The sequence below is a fragment of the Phocoena phocoena genome, chromosome 10 (assembly GCF_963924675.1).
Source record: "Phocoena phocoena chromosome 10, mPhoPho1.1, whole genome shotgun sequence".
Classification (NCBI taxonomy): domain Eukaryota; kingdom Metazoa; phylum Chordata; class Mammalia; order Artiodactyla; family Phocoenidae; genus Phocoena; species Phocoena phocoena.
In genome coordinates this window covers 10,489,295-10,506,611 of record NC_089228.1, presented here as the reverse complement: position 1 = coordinate 10,506,611, position 17,317 = coordinate 10,489,295, and positions in this window count along the sequence as shown.

Sequence of the window (17,317 nt, the reverse complement as noted above, 5' to 3'; positions counted from 1 at the left end):
TATTGTTGATAAATTTTAATTAATAAATCCTCTCTTCTATTGTGATGAAAGGTTTTTTATACATTTCTGTATTATTTTTTATAACAATTATATTTGCAGGTTGTATAATTTTTACTTAATTCTTTATGAATTCTGTTTCTCAGGTGAAATTCTCCATTTATTTTACTAAACATATTAATTGTAATTATTTTAAAGTCAATATTGTGATCTTCTAAGGATTTGTTTCTACTACCTTTTTAAAAAATTTTTTTTCTTTTTTTTTTTATGGCTCTGTCTCCTGGCTTACAACTTTTTATTGAATGCCAGAAATTGCATGTGAAAAACTGTGATTTTTCTGAAGCTCTGGCTGATATTATTATTTTTTTCTTCCAGATAGAATTTACTCTGCTTTCTGGTAGGCGATTACACTAGGGACAGAATACCTAATACAGTTTGGAATTGAGCTTGTTTGAACGGAATTTCAGGCTTTGTGTTAACTAATATAATTCTTGTTCACTCTTTCCCCTATTAGGATCTTTGTAGTGTCCTAAATGAAAGTGTAGATCCTCACCAGACTCCCCTCTTCTTGGTTGTGAAACCTAGTCCCCCTAAAACCAAGTTCCTCTGCTGAGTTTATGATTAATGTCTGTTTCCAAAACAATTGCTCCCTTTCTTGTCCAATACCTGTTCTCAAGATTGAATAGTACTAGAGAAAAGGGGGGAATGAAACCGAGCAGAACCCTGTGGGGCTCCAGGGCACAAAAGTCTTTCTGTGTCCCCCGTTTCTTTTTTGTAGGAAATAGGCTTCCTTCAGCCTCCATGACCTTCCTTGAGCTCCAAAAGGCAGGTTCAAACATTGTTAATGAGGGAAGGGAGGGGATGTCCAGACAAGGGAGGAGCAGTCAAGAAACAGCAGCCTTGGGGAAGGGTCCTGGTTCCCCTTCAAGGGGTACTCATAACAATATCTTTGAGCTGTTCTGTAGATACTGAAACCCCCACCAGATGGGAGAAGTTAACTGTCTGCTGCCCATAGTACGTAAATCCCAGACTGGTTGGAACCAGAAGGTTGATGATGCTGACTCCCAGTTACCTCACAACCAACCAATCAGAAGAAGGTCCATAAACTGATCATGCCCTCCTCTTTGAACCATTACTATAAAACTCCTCATTACCCCCTTCCAGGTCGGGACACACAGTTTTGAGGGCATTAGCCTGCTGTGGCCTCCTTCACCTGGCAAAGTAATAAAGTTATTCCTTTCTACTTCACCCAGAACTCTGCCTCCAAGATTTAATTCGATGTCAGTGTACAGGGGCTGGATTTGGTTGTTTCTGGATTTGAATTCTTGTTTCCTCAGCCCTGTGAGACTCTAGAAAGCTCTGCTCAGCTTTCCAGATCATGAGATGCTGCTTTCTACTCTGCCTCTTATGGTCTCAGCTCTGTGCCACTTACACGTTAATAAATAACCTTGAGGGAAAAATGTCACAGCTCTACTGACTCGCTGCTTTCCTTCTTTCTGTGATGCTAAGTCCTCAAATCCTGACTCATTTTGGATAAATTTTCCAGTTCTTAACAAGAGAATTGATCTGCAAAAAGCTACTCCACCATCAGTAGTGATGGCAGTCCTTTACCTTCACCTAACTTTTCTTTAGAGTTTAACCCAAGAACTTTGGTGATTCTTATTCTGAATAAACTTTCAAATTTGCATTTTCAGAATCTGGGACATATTTTTGTTTCTAATTAGAGTAACTTCTAAATGATCAATTACCCTTTTCTGTATGCTATAATACTTTCAATAATTCATTACATCAATTTTATCCAATGTGCTTTATAGTAAATTGTGAAGAAGCCCATCCTATTGCTGGGCAGTCCAGATTATTAGAAAATTACAATTGCCAAAGAATTAAAATTTATGTGTAAACAGATGATAATCATGCGAGAATTTACTTATTCCAATAAAAGCGTATCTCCTTTTATATAACAGTTTGGAGGTCTAAACACTTATTCCAGTCCTTCTATTTGATGTTTGACACTTTTTGGAATATTTGAAATTACTCTTAGAATATATTCTTACAAACATGCTTAGTGGTACAAGTCTTTTTTCTTGGAGTCTGGAATTAATTTGTGTAAGTAGTCTACAGTCATCCAAGCCATATCTGGCTAATAAGATAAGAGATAAAGTTTGGAAGGTTTGGAAGTACAATCTACTAAGAGAACTGTAAAATTAGTTTCCACTTTTTAAGTTCTAATTCATCAACTTATTTTTAAATAAAATTTAACCTAGTGCCCACTATATAACAAGCACTATGTTAGGTGCCAGGGAGAATAGTGTACTACAGGTAGTGGATTGGATAACTGATTATTACTTCAAATGGTAATTTCAATATGTAGAAAGATTATATATACATATACATACATACATATTATACATACTTACAGTCCTACATATGCCTGCATGCATGTATGCATATATATGTGTTTATGTGTATAAAACTGCCATATGTTTTCATGTATTTTTCATATTGATTTGTTATGCATGCCCCAGTAGTTAGACTGTCAACTTTTCAAGGTGTTTTTATATCTCCTGACATAAAATTCTCGTATTTTATATATACTGAGAACTTGATTAGTGTTGACTGACTGATTATAAGTCGACACTTTTAAATAATAAACGCAAAATTGCCATAAGCACAGGAGTTGTTCTATTACAATATTTCTTGCTGACAGTTGTTTCGTTCTTATAATCTATGAGCAAAATATTTATTGTGAATTGCAATGCCTTTACAGAAATTATGGCAAAATTCTGATAGATGGAGCCCAGGCATCATCAGAAAAAAGAACTAGCTCGTGACTCATAAGAAACTGCATAAATCAAAGAATATGGGAATATCAATTACAACGAGTACTGACTGACTCTGACCCTATATAGTTCAGGTCCACATGGGCTACTGCTCTGAAGGAGAGTGTAGGTTAAAACACCCACATGCTTGGCACGTGAGTCATCCCACACATTCATATTTTAAAGTACTTGTGTTCCTTTTTGGCAGTTAAACATGCTTTTAAAAAAAGCTTTCTGCTTTTCTTAGGACTTTACTCTTAAAATAAAGACAAAAACACCAAAATGGAACTCTAAAATGATACTCCAGAATGGTTAGGGTTAGATTGTAATACATTACATACATCAGTAGGAAGCAACAAAAATGCTGCTATACTTTTGTACTTTTCTATTGTAATAACTTACTTGTCATTTAACAGTGAGATATGAACGTGTGTTTCAGAGAATTTCTATGATAATACATTACCCTACTTTTTTGTGAATTTGTGTGCCACGGTATTGATGGAGTAAGCCTAAATCCTGAATTATTCCATTGAATAAATCACCTTTTCTTCTCACATATCTCTTAAACCATAAAATATAGAAGAAAAAATTTCAGATGATATAACTTCCAAAACAAAGTATTTGCTTCCATTTTGACAAGTCTGATTATGGGCTGAATACAGTTGGGATAAAGTTGCTTTCTACCAAATAAGTTAAAGAAAATCTACTTACAAAAACCATTTGACACTTGCTATTTCAGAATGAATATTTGAAGTTGGATTAAATGTCATCACATCAGAAGGAAATAAGATGGGTTGCAAATGTGGATAAAGTCTTCAGGGAAACTAGGAAATTACAAATGATTTAGGGATAACTGAGGCAGTACATTTAGGCATCTTATGGGAGATAGGTGGATCAGTCAGTCTGTAAACTTTCATCCATCTCAAACAGAGTACTGTGTATCTGTCAGGACACAATTTTCAGTAACAAATGATCCCCAGTATCAGTGGCTTATAGCAATAAATGTTTATTTCTCACTTGTGCTTCATGTACATTGTGGTTCAGGTGTAACTCTGATTCATACCATTTTCATACTGGATTCCAAAATGATGGAATTCCCTACTCAATATTTCTTGTTGTGGAAGAGGGAAGAGAGAACATAGTGAAGTAGATTCTGGCTCTTAAAGTTTCTACCTAGAAGTGGTACCTACAAATTCTGTTAACTTTTATTGGTCATGAAAATCAGATGGTCATGCCATAATTGAAAAGGTAGGGATGTATAATCTTCATTTATGGAGGGACAGTGGATATTGGTGAGCCTAGGGTTGTAATAAAGGACCCCGAAAAGCATCTGCTGAAAGAGTAATGGTAAGTTTATGAGCAGATTGAAGACACAATTAAAAGTATACTTTAGAATGATTTGTCTACCTGCAGGAAATAGGAAAAGAGACAGAGCAGGGACAAGAAGGTCTTTGCCCAGGTATTAGGTCTAGAATTACTGTGCAACTCTGTACTCAAACATACTAGACTTGTATCCTGATTTCTGGGAAATTTAAATTACCCAGACAATTTAATTCTGAAATTTTCTAATACTCAACTTTCTCATCTGTAAAATGGGAATACAGTAATACCTATATGATAAGTTTGCTTGCTATGGGAAAGTTGCTGAATTTTCTAACCCTTCATTTGTTCCTCTGTAAATGGGGATATGAGTGCCCACCTAAGAGCATGGTTTTGAGAATCAAATGAGTTAATAGTGTGGAAGACTCTATTTGTTGACCAACCATTATCAATTCCCCAGTTTTGTCTTTCTGTTAGAACCACTTTTTGGGGTGTGGGGAAGGTGGTGATTTTCTCAGTTAGAATATTTTGTCTTTTGCTTCCCTGTATGTAGGGATGACCATTTGATGCAGTCATAGCCAAAGAATTTGAAGTGAGTGTCTACTGAACGTGGTTTCTGGGAAAAATATTGGTCTGATGATATGTGAGACAGAGTCAGCAACAGACTCAGTGGCATATACATTTTTCCTTCTCCTCTCTTTTTTCTTTATGCCTCAAAGGCCAATATGATGACTGGACCTTGAACAGTCTCTTCTGTGTGAGTAAAAAAACCACATTTTAAAGATGATGGTGTAGAAAGAACCAGAAGAGAGTAGGACAGGTGGGAGCTCCAGTGAAACTTCTGAAAAGACAGAAGAGAAGAGAGTCTGGAAGAGAACTTGAACAGCTAAAATGTCCAAGACCATGTGTTTCTAGCAAAGCAGATGCTCTGGCTGGTCTTGTTGCCATAGATGTAAGCTGCTGAGATCAGGACCCATGTCACCTTTAACAAAACACTGAGTGTCACAAATGGTCAGGGAATGGTGGATTTTGCTGAAAAGGAGAATGTCAGAAAAAAATCCTCCCTTGTTGCAATTCTTATTAATAAATGTGATATAGTGAGCCTACCTGTATCCTTATTTAAATATTGTGGATCTCAAAGTATGTCTGGACATTTATAATATACACCAAGTATATATAAATGGCAAACTCTGAGCGATCTTGGGGATTTAAAGTGATTGCCAGGAACTAACACACATATGATCTATTTGTGTAATGATTTACTTAGTATAACATGGTAATTTGAAATGAGATTCCAGTTAATGGAGGATATTCTGGTCAGTATGAATTTTATTATTTTGAGAGTATTTTTCCTTCAGTGCTTTCCCCCAATTTTGACTCTAGTGTAATGACTGTGCTCAATTATGTTTACTATATAAATAACTTAATCTATTGTTTTATAAAAATTGAGTTAAACCCATTTCCTATCTCTTTCTATGTAATGTATTATTATAATTTAAAATATACAGTATTTGTGATCATGTTTAAACCAATTAAAATTTTTTCATGTAGTAGAACTAACGAAAATCCTGATGGAGACATGATGTTAGGTTAGTGTTAAAAAGTAATTTTTCCAACGTCTCTAACAGGCATCATGCCTGGTCATGTTCTATCTGCTAACTTCAGGTTGAGATACCTCATCAGCAAGTGTTATAATAGGTTGGAAGTGCAAGGAGAAGAAGTGATTCATTTTCACTCTTTCTGCCTCTTTGAATAAAATGACTCACACTGCTTACCACTCCTGTGGTTTTCACTAGAGAGACCTTTTAAAAATAGAATTACTAAATCTCAGCACTGGAAACAATTTCAGAAGAGGTCACAGAAAAGCCATCATACCTTATGGGGAATCTCTTTTATATGTCTTCAGGCCTCTATGGATTTGAAACCTCTAGAGGGGGTTAACTCAAGATTTCTATATGTAACCCATTCCATTTTAATTTCACTGTTTGAAATGTCTTCCTTATTTAGAGCTAAAAATCTGCCTTTCTGTAGTAAATTGATAGTAGTAATAGATCAACAGCTATGCTTGCGTTTGTTGAGCGTTATATTCAGTTGCATCTAACAGAATCCACTCCTGCTACTTTCAACAGAAATATTTTTTGAAATGGAGGTATAGATACTGACAAACTTAGAAAGGCAAGTGGAATAAGCTGTAGGCAAGCCTTCTAGAAACAGCTCTTTAAACAAAGGTGCTACTATCTCCATCACAATTCGGAAGAGAGGAGCAAGCAGAAACCACAGTCATACCAGGACCACACCACCTCACATGTGACCTAAGCCAAAATGAAGAAAAAAAAAAGCAGAGCAAAGCAAGCCGTGCAACTGACCTCCATCTAGATCTATCTAGTGCTAGTTCTTTCCCCTAGTCTACACATGTCATGGTCTCCAGATTCTTTTATCTTTGCTGTTGTTATTATTGTTTTTCACTCCCCTTGTGAGGATGCTCAAGTGAGTCATGCTATTTTACAACCGTGGTGGACAGAACTAAAGATAGGAAGATCTGATGCAGCAAGTTGGAGAACTAGTACTTTTTGTATGTCACACATAGCTTCTTCAATTTTTTGTCAAATTTTCAATCTGTCAAAGAGAGCATCAGAATAATCTTTGTAGGGAAACACAGGAGATTGGGATAGATGAATACAAAGGTAATGCTTTGTTCTTTCTGCAATTCCTCTGAGGATTTCAGTCTATTCTGATAGTATTAATTAGCTACATTTTATAAAACTCTGTTTAGTAAGTGGTATTATACTAATTTTAAGTATGAATAAACAAAGGATGAACAAGATTAAGTGGATTCCCAGAGATTACACACTCAACAACAGAACCAGGAATTAAACTAACTCATTTTCCCTCATAACCATTCCACTTTTGCCAAGGAAGGAAGAGAACAGCCCATTTATTCACATTAAAGGAAATGAAGATACTACACTTTTGTAGTTATCAGTGATGTACTTAATAAATTTGAAAACCAGATTATTATTATTATTTTTTGCAGTACGCGGGCCTCTCACTGTTGTGGCCTCTCCCGTGGCGGAGCGCAGCCTCCGGACGCGCAGGCCCAGCCGCTCCAAGGCATGTGGGATCTTCCCGGACCAGGGCACGAACCCGTGTCCCCTGCATCGGCAGGTGGACTCTCAACCACTGCGCCACCAGGGAAGCCCTCAGATCATTTTTTAACATTCCTTTTCCTCTCTCTGAGAAGAAAATAACCTTAAGTGAAACAACTAATAATAATGACCAGAAAAAAAAATGCAGACAGTGAAAATATTATTTGAACTTATTCAACAATGCTGGTTTAAAAAAACATTATAGGAACAACAAAAAAGAAAAGAAAAAGTGAAAGATTAATATCCTTTAATTACATTAGTAAGTCTTTTAAAAAGGGAAAATCTTATACTTCATAATGGTTTGTACTTAAGAATAGCACAATTTCACTTTTTGAAGCTTAACTTCTGCAAATTTGTCAATGACTTCATCCAAATTGATCTTTGCATATTCATATTCAATAGACAGTATAGCCAGATTTGTGGCTCTTTCTTCACTCATAGTTGATCAAAGCATACTTTTTGATCAATTTTTATTTTGAAAACATTTTTTCACATAAAGCACAGATACAACAATGGGAAAAGTCTCCAACATATAGATATGATTTTGTGAGAAATGCATGAAAATTTTATTTTACAAAAAATTCCAGATTTTAAACAAAAATAAAACTTCAAGTGGTCTCATAGAATAACAGAACAAAAGCAATGCAGGTTCTGTTTCTTTTCTCTCTTTTTTCCCCAAAACACTGTGATTTTTCTTTTTATTTTAAAACCTACTATTTCAAGGCAGTAATGTATAGTTTCACAGGGGTAGCTCACAAAAAACCATTACATGATAAAGCTATTACAGAGTATTATGAACTAATTTTTGAAACAAGTGCGTGTATCTGAGTCTGTGTGCATCAGGGACTAATTATATAACTGGGGATTCTCTAGCTCTCTCAGTGTCCAGTTTCCTCTTATTTCCTAATGAGAATGTGTCCACCTGAAAACACTGCCTCCCTTCCTATTGACATGATCATGTAATTATATACATGATGAATGGATAAGCAAATTGTGGTATATTCATATGAAACATGATCAGGAATAAAAATGAACTGTTTATACTTATTAACAATATGGATGAATCTCAAAACTATTATGCAGAACCAGAGAAGCCAGGCCAAAAACAGACAAACAAACAAACGAAAAAGCCTTCCCCCAAAACCAAGTGCATACTATATGACTCCATTTGCTTAACCATTCATCTGTTGATAGCTATTTGGTTTTTTTCCCCAATTTTTAGTTATTATGAATAAAACTACTATAAGTATTTATTTATGCACAAGTCTTTGGACAATAATTATTTCTCTTGTGTACATACTTATAGCAGAATGATTGGTTTCTTTTATATGCATATAAATGATTATATATGATTTCTTTTTAAGAAACTGCCAACCTTTTCTTCCGCAGAGGTTGTAGCATTTTATATTTCCACCTGCAGTATATGAGAGTTCCATTTGTTCAACATCTTCACCAATACTTTGTGTGGTCAACCGTGTAAATTTTAGACAGTCTAATGGGACTAATAGATATGTACTGTCATGTCATTTTAGGTTTAATTTATATTTCCCTAGTGACCAATAATGTATCATTTTTTCATGTACTTCTTGACTATTAATCTCGCTCCCTTTCTCTCTTTCTGTCCCTGTGCCTCTGTATATGTTTGGTGAAGTGCTTTTTTAAATCCTTTGCCTTTTTAAAATGTTTTTGTTACTGTTTATCTTCTCACTTTTCAGCTATAAAAACTTTTTATATATTCTTGATGTAACTCCTTTAGCTGATATATGTGTTGTGAATGTTTTCTTCCAATCTATGGCATGTCTTTTTGTTTCCTAAATGCTGTCTTTAGAAAGGTAACATTTAAAATTTTAATGGAGCCCAATTTATTTTTTTAAGATGTTTTCTAGATTTCAAAATGTTTTCTAGATATAAGAAAACTTTGCAAACACTAAGGTTGCAAAGATTTTTACCCTATGTTTTTGTATAGAAGTTTTATTGTTTTAGGTTTTACATTTAGGTCTATGACCCATTCTGAGTTCAACTTTTACAAGTTATGAGGCAAAGGTCTATGTACACTTTTTTTTTTTTTTTTTTTTGCGGTACGCGGGCCTCTCACTGTCGTGGCCTCTCCCGTTGCGCAGCACAGGCTCCGGACGCGCAGGCTCAGCGGCCATGGCTCACGGACCCAGCCGCTCCGCGGCATGTGGGATCCTCCCAGACCGGGGCACGAACCCGTGTCCCCTGCATCGGCAGGCAGACTCCCAACCACTGCGCCACCAGGGAAGCCCTATGTACACTTTTTTTAATGTATGTATGTATACATTTAAAAAGGTATGTATATTCAGTTGATTTCAGTTTCAGATTTTTCATCATTAGTGTATAGGAATGCCAGAGGTTTCTGTGCATTAATTTTGTATCCTGCTACTTTTCCAAATTCATTGATCAACTCTAGTAGTTTTCTGGTAGCGTCTTTAGGATTCTCTATGTATAGTATCATGTCATCTGCAAACAGTGACAGCTTTACTTCTTCTTGTCTGATTTGGATTCCTTTTATTTCCTTTTCTTCTCTGACGCCTGTGGCTAAAACTTCCAAAACTATGTTGAATAAGAGTGGTGAGAGTGGGCAACCTTGTCTTGTTCCTGATCTTAGTGGAAATGCTTTCAGTTTTTCACCATTGAGGACGATGTTGGCTGTGAGTTTGTCATATATGGCCTTCATTATGTTGAGGAAAGTTCCCTCTATGCCTACTTTCTGCAGGGTTTTTATCATAAACGGGTGTTGAATTTTGTCGAAAGCTCTCTCTACATCTATTGAGATGATCATATGGTTTTCCTCCTTCAGTTTGTTAAGATGGTGTATCACGTTGATTGATTGCGTATATTGAAGAATCCTTGCATTCCTGGGATAAACCCCACTTGATCATGGTGTATGATCTGTTTAATGTGCTGTTCGATTCTGTTTGCAAGTATTTTGTTGAGGATTTTTGCATCTATGTTCATCAGTGATATTGGCCTTAGTTTTCTTTCTTTGTGACATCTTTGTCTGGTTTTGGTGTCAGGGTGAGGGTGGCCTCATAGAATGAGTTTGGGAGAGTTCCTTCCTCTGCTATATTTTGGAAGAGTTTGAGAAGGATAGGTGTTAGCTCTTCTCTAAATGTTTGATAGAATTCACCTGTGAAGCCATCTGGTCCTGGGCTTTTGTTTGTTGGAAGATTTTTAATCACAATTTCAATTTCAGTGCTTGTGATTGGTCTGCTCATATTTTCTATTTCTTCCTGATACAGTCTTGGCAGGTTGTGCATTTCTAGGAATTTGTCCATTTCTTTAAAAGTTTATTTTTCTTTATTAAGTTGCCTTGGCACATTTGCCAAAAATCTATTGATATATACGTATGTGTCTGTTTCTGGGCTCTCAATTATTTTCTGTTGATCTGTATCTATATTTCCCATTACTAAATTGTCTTAGTTACTGTAGATTTAAAATAAGTCTGAAATCACATAATATCCTACAGCTTTATTCTTTTTTATTTTATACTTTTAAATAACTTTGGTTATATTAGGTCTTCATATTTTAATATTATAAAGGCCTAATATAATATTATTTTAACATTTTCTTTTAAAAATAAGACTGCTGAGGGCTTCCCTGGTGGCGCAGTTTTTGAGAGTCCGCCTGCCGATGCAGGGGACATGGTTTCGTGCCCCGGTCCGGGAAGTTCCCGCATGCCGCGGAGCGGCTGGGCCTGTGAGCCATGGCCGCTGAGCCTGTGCGTCCGGAGGCTGCGCTCCGCCACGGGAGAGGCCACAACAGTGAGAGGCCTGCGAACCGCAAAAAAAAAAAAGACTGCTGAAATTTTAACTGGTATTCCATTGAACCAATGGAACAATTTTAGGAGAATATGAACTTGGTGTAGGTATTTCAAGATTTCTTTTAGCAATGTTCAGTAAAGCAATTTTGGATGTCTTTTTGTCAGATTTATTCCTAGGTACTTTATGGTAATTATGTCATCTGGAAATAGGGAGAGTTTTCTGCTGTTGTTAAAATTGTCACTTTTTCTTGCTACCCACTTTTATGGTGGCCCGCCTTCTGCTCCTATGTTCTGCTATACATAAAATAATTTATTTGTCCTCCCTCTCTTCAGATGGACTTGTTGCTCTTCAGAAACTAATTCACCTGTTTACCTTGCAACAGGTCTCTGATGAGTTCAAAAAAGTTTATGATTTTATAAATTATCTGACTTTTTCTCATTATTAGAGTAGAGCAACATTCTCTGTGGTTTCTGTATGCAAAGCAAACAGAACTCTTTATAAATTTTGATACCTCACAGTTTCATTATTTTCAGATCAAAATAAATTTTAATTTTCACTGTGATATTTTTCATTAGTTTATGAGATTTTTAGAAGCTTATTATTATGATTATTTTATGTTTATTTTTGTTATTAATTTTAGTTGAATTCTAAGGTGTTAGAGAGCATGTTTTATATGTTTCAAATTAATTAAAATTTGAGACTTGCTTTTGGAGTATTGTTTTCCTGTGTTGGTAAAAATTTCATTTGTACCTGACTAGAATTTGCATTTTGAAGTTGCTGGCTACAGTGTCCTAAAATATAAATTAAATCAATTTAGTTAGTAGTTTTGTATACATCTATTATATCCTTATTAATATTTTAAGTATTTGTGGTATAAATTTGTGTATTTCTCCACTAGTTCTACATATTTTTGTTTCTTGTGCATGAAGCTATGTTATTAAATGCGTATATATTTAGGATTGCTATATCTTCTTGATAAATTCACCCTTTTGTTATTATAAAATAGACTACTTCTGGCAATACTTTTTGCATTAAAGTCTACTTTGTCTCAAATTAACATTGCTCTACACTGGATTTCTTCTAATTAGTGTTTGCATGGCATATCATTTACCCTCTTACTTTCAAACTACCTGAATGTATCAGTCATTGTTCTACTAAAGAAACTGAACCAGTAGGATAGACTGATAGGAGTCATTAGAAATATCCAGATGTTGTTGGTTGAGTACCAAGTTCCTGGTATTTTGTTGGCCTGGGGTCCTTTCCATGCCTTTATCCATCTACTTAAACATTTATTAAGGTCCAATACTATAGCTGGCATTCAGCTATACAACTGGGAAAATATCAATACAATGGAAGCTCACTGCCAGTAGAGTGTTTCCCAGTGTTTGGCATTACACAAAGATCCACTGACACATAGACTCAAGCAGGTATCTTAGGCTCTACACAAAGTCAGCCACTTTGCTGAGCTGAGGATGCCACCTCTGTTTCCTACCTTTTCTGTAAACTCTTTACTTTCTTTACTAAAACCTCACACTCACTTCTAAGAGAAGACAAGTAGACCCAGAGTAGCCAAGGGTTATTATTCTTTCACTATACTACTTAAAGATTTTGTCAACCAAGTGGCCTGAGAAAAAAAGAACTCTAAAATTAATTAATGTAATACTTGCATACATATATGAATGGAGCAGACATAGTTAAATTAGTCAAGGTAAAACTTAGCCACAGACACTTGCTCTTGGTCTGAAATTGAAGACGTAGTCATAACTCTGAAATGAAAGAAAAAAGTAGGTAGTCCTTTACAAAATAAGTATGATGTTACTTTAACTTCATAACTTAGGATTAAGATATGTAGTCATTAATTTTGGCCCTAATAAATGTATTTAATAAGCAGACCAAAGATCACATAATTACCATGTAGACTAAGAATATTTAATAGTCATATTATACATAGTTCTTATGGTACACAGAATGGAGTAGAGTTCCCTTTTCATTTCAGAATTAGATTTCCTCCCACACTAATAAATTAAAGAACTGGTTCTTCACTAATTCGACCATTGTTGAACTAAAACTCTTAATTTTTGGAACTGTAACAACTTCCTTCTGATTATTATTACTTAATGGTACTGTCCCAACCCATCTTCACACAGTAATATTTTTGTGTTTATAGAAAGCTTCAGGCTAATTTTCATTGAATAATTTTTTTTTTGCAGTACGCGGGCCTCTTACCACTGCGGCCTCTCCTACCGCGGAGCACAGGCTCCGGACACGCAGGCCCAGCGGCCATGGCTCACGGGCCCAGCCGCTCCACGGCATGCGGGATCCTCCCAGACCGGGGCACGAACCTGTGTCCCCTGCATCGGCAGGCGGACTCCCAACCACTGCGCCAGCAGGGAAGCCCCACTGAATAATTTTTAAGCTTATTTTCAATGCCACATGTATCCTGGGACGGCTGACTGTATGTGTTCCTCGGTTGCCCCTTTGATCTTGAGAGAGCTTAGGAGATTCTGAACTGCATTTCCATCTAGCACTAAATTTTTTGGTTGCAAATCTGAAATATGGTGTCATTTTACATTTAATCCAGGAAAAGCCACAGAGAATCCTTTAACATTTACCAAGAGCAAGCACGTTGTTCATCTTTGTTTTTCTGTTCCTAAGCCTAAAGTGGAGAGTGGGGAGATTACATTCAAACCAAAGCAAACTTCTTTTATTAATTGTTAAAATTCCATTTAATAAGTATTGTTTCCATACTTGAATAAGTAGTTTAGAATAATTCACTCAATTATTTGATTTGATGAAAGGTTCATTCAAACTTTTGGACTGAATAAAAATTAAGTAAAACAGAGAAACCACTGTTTCTCCAAAAACCACGTGAAAGAAATGAATCAGTTACACTATATGCATAGTATATGTATGCAGCATATAAAATATATAACACATATCACATATATATGTAATATATGTATATTTATATACATATTTACAGATGCATACTATTTATGTAGATGCATTATAATATATAAACATTACATTTGTATAATCCTGAATTTAATGCAAATTGGGGAAAAACAACCAGCAATCTTTCACTTCAAAAACTTGCTTCTCACTAAATATCTAAAGAGAAACTTTAAATTGAAAATAAACTATATTAATATTACTTTTGTAAATTCACACATCCTTTATTTATCATCAATATAGATAAAATTGGATGGCTCAAGTAATTCCATCCATTTAATTCAAATGATTTAGAATTCATTTATTACTTTATTATTCCTTTATTTACTCATTATCTATTAACCATCCTCAATGGACCAGATATTTCCCATACTCTGTGGTTCCTCTGTTGTGATAAAGTCACAACATTATCTAATATAGTTGATAAGAAAAGCCAAATATCATTTTAAAATGAGAGATCACTGTTAACAAGATAAAAAATGAGCTTACATAATCCTTTAAATCTCGACTGATTGCAGAATGGAACATTCTGATATCCTTGATAGTGTGGTTAATAAAGGACTTCTATCTTTGCCCTACTGGATTTTGAATTTTCAAATAATTAGAATATGCCCATGGTTTCTAGAGAGCATTTCAGAGGGGTGAAATATTGATATAGTTCACGACCATTTGTTTTTCATAAATTTATTTATTTTATTTTTGGCTGCATTGGGTCTTCATTGCTGTGAGCGGGCTTTCTCTAGTTGCGGCGAGTGGGGGCTACTCCTCGTTGCAGTGTGCGGGCTTCTCATTGCGGTGGCTTCTCTTGTTGCAGAACACAGGCTCTAGGTGCGCGGGCTTCACTAGATGTGGCACATGGGCTCAGCAGTTGTGGCTTGCAGGCTCTAGAGCACAGGCTCAGTAGTTGTGGCGTACAGGCTTAGCTGCTCTGCGGCATGTGGGATCTTTCTGGACCAGGGTTTGAACCCTTGTCCCCTGCATTGGCAGGCGGATTCTTAACCACCATGCCACCAGGGAAGCCTGAAAATGACCATTTAAAAATAAATTGGTGCTTTAAAAAATTCTGTCATCTAGGACTAGAATGAAGATGAAAACTATCACGTGTACTTCTTAGCTTTTTGTCACAGAAACATGTAGTGAAATTAGTAACACACCTGTATCCTCCCTATGGACTGTGGGCTGTTTTTTGCCAGTGGAGAATGAAAATCAGAAAGTGTCAGCACTAGTTGTTGTCCTTGCCTTTGGCTGATTTGGTTATTAGTTCCTCTAAACAGCAGTACCATTTTCTCTCTTTTTGTGTGTTTCTCCTCAGAACTAGCAGGGAGGTGCCAGTGGCCTTTCACATTGTTTGATGCTGACAAATTAAGCAACATGTGTCCAGATTTTGACAATCCAAACTGAATGATAACATTTGAAGACCAGATACCTTTTTGGCGCTCTCTACTATTTTTAAGGCCCATGTATGACTGGCAATACTGTGTAACAGTAGTCCCTTTTTATACTTATGCAATCGGCAAATTCTGGGATAAACCCTACAAACAAAATCCAAATATATCTGTGTATTCTACTGTGGTCTATACTATTGTTATATTTAAGTCTCCAGGGAAATTATAAGGCCAGACCCCATTTCTCATCTGGTTCCAAAAATACCAGAAGTTTTGATGTAAGAAGAAAAAAATGACTAATAAAAGATTCATGGTGTTCAATATATTTTGACATGGTAGGTATTCAGAATGTTAGAATAAATGGCCATTTAATATGAGTAACTCAGCATGAAGGAAAGTTTATTATCTCCCAAGCTATCAATCAACTTCCAGTACTAACTGCCTGCCTTATTAGTACATATAATAGTATCTAGGCAAAATGAATGGTTTAGATAAAACACACAAACCTATGCAAATTTGGAGATGAATACTTATTTTTCTGATAATTTATCTTTAATATTTATATTGCTTTTTAATATACATTTTTCAGAAATTGGCGCATGGAGTAAAAATATATGATTGCTGCACTTGCTAGAATGTTTATGACAGTTGCTGCATCCTATGTACATCTCTGCAGAGGCAGCTTGCAGCAGGACCCCACACAAAGTCCTCAGAAATGGGCTAGTTTATAATCTAGACTTCCAAACAGCATGCTTTCAGTAAATCATCTAACAACCCTGAGATTCAGTTTCCTTGCCTATAAAATAAGGAAAACTATCTAAAAAAAATATGTTGTGACATAATGACTTATCAAAATGTGGTCTCCTCTTGTGAAACATGTTTCATGGGTCAAGTGACAATGAGATAACATATATTTTTAGTGTTAGATGGTTATATCTAGAGAAGCCCTACCATCATTATTCAAGTGTTTCCCTCTTTGTCCAACTAATTTCCATCTCACATCTTCGTTATATATTCTTAACTTGAACAATGCAAATGGTTTGATTATATCTTTATGCACATATCTGGTTAACTTCAAATATGTAGAACACACATCAATAGTGAAAGGCTAAACAGGTGTTTTATTGCTGTTGCATTTTTTTTTTTTTTTTTTTTTTTTCAGTACGCGGGCCTCTCACTGTTGTGGCCTCTCCCGTCGCAGAGCACAGGCTCCAGACGCGCAGGCTCAGCAGCCATGGCTCACCGGCCCAGCCGCTCCGCAGCATGTAGGGATCTTCCCGGACTGGGGCACGAACCTGTGTCCCCTGCATCGGCAGGTGGACTCTCAAACCACTGCACCCCCAGGGAAGCCCCCACTGTTGCTGTTTTTAATGGGGATTTTCCAGAGCTACTTTCAGGGCTAGATTATAAACTACCTGTGGGTAGCAGCTGTGTCTTATTGATCTCTCTATCCCTAGTACCAAGCATGGGCTGGGCATATAGAAGGTGCTCAGTGTATGTTTGGCCTGAAGTAGGAGCTGTGAGCAGCTCTAAGGGTAGAAAACATCCATGGTGGGTTTGTGTAAAGTCAATGCCAACTGTAGACATCTTTGAGGACTGAGTTGCATCTTCTTACTCTCCGTAATACCTTCTGCAAGACATTCCATTGAAGGTAAAGGATCAGGAAGGGGGAGAGAGTTTATATAATAGTAAACATTTAAATCAGAGACTTAGAAAGGTTTTCACAGTTTCATTGACTGATCATAGCATCTTTTAGTTGGAACTGACCTTCTCCTTTTCTATCTTAATACTTCATTTTCATATGAAGTGAGAAAGTCTATTTTAAAATCACTTCAAAATTTCCTAACACAATCTGGAAAGTATTTTGGAGACATGGCATTGCCAGAAGAATAAAGTAGATTGAGTAAATGCTA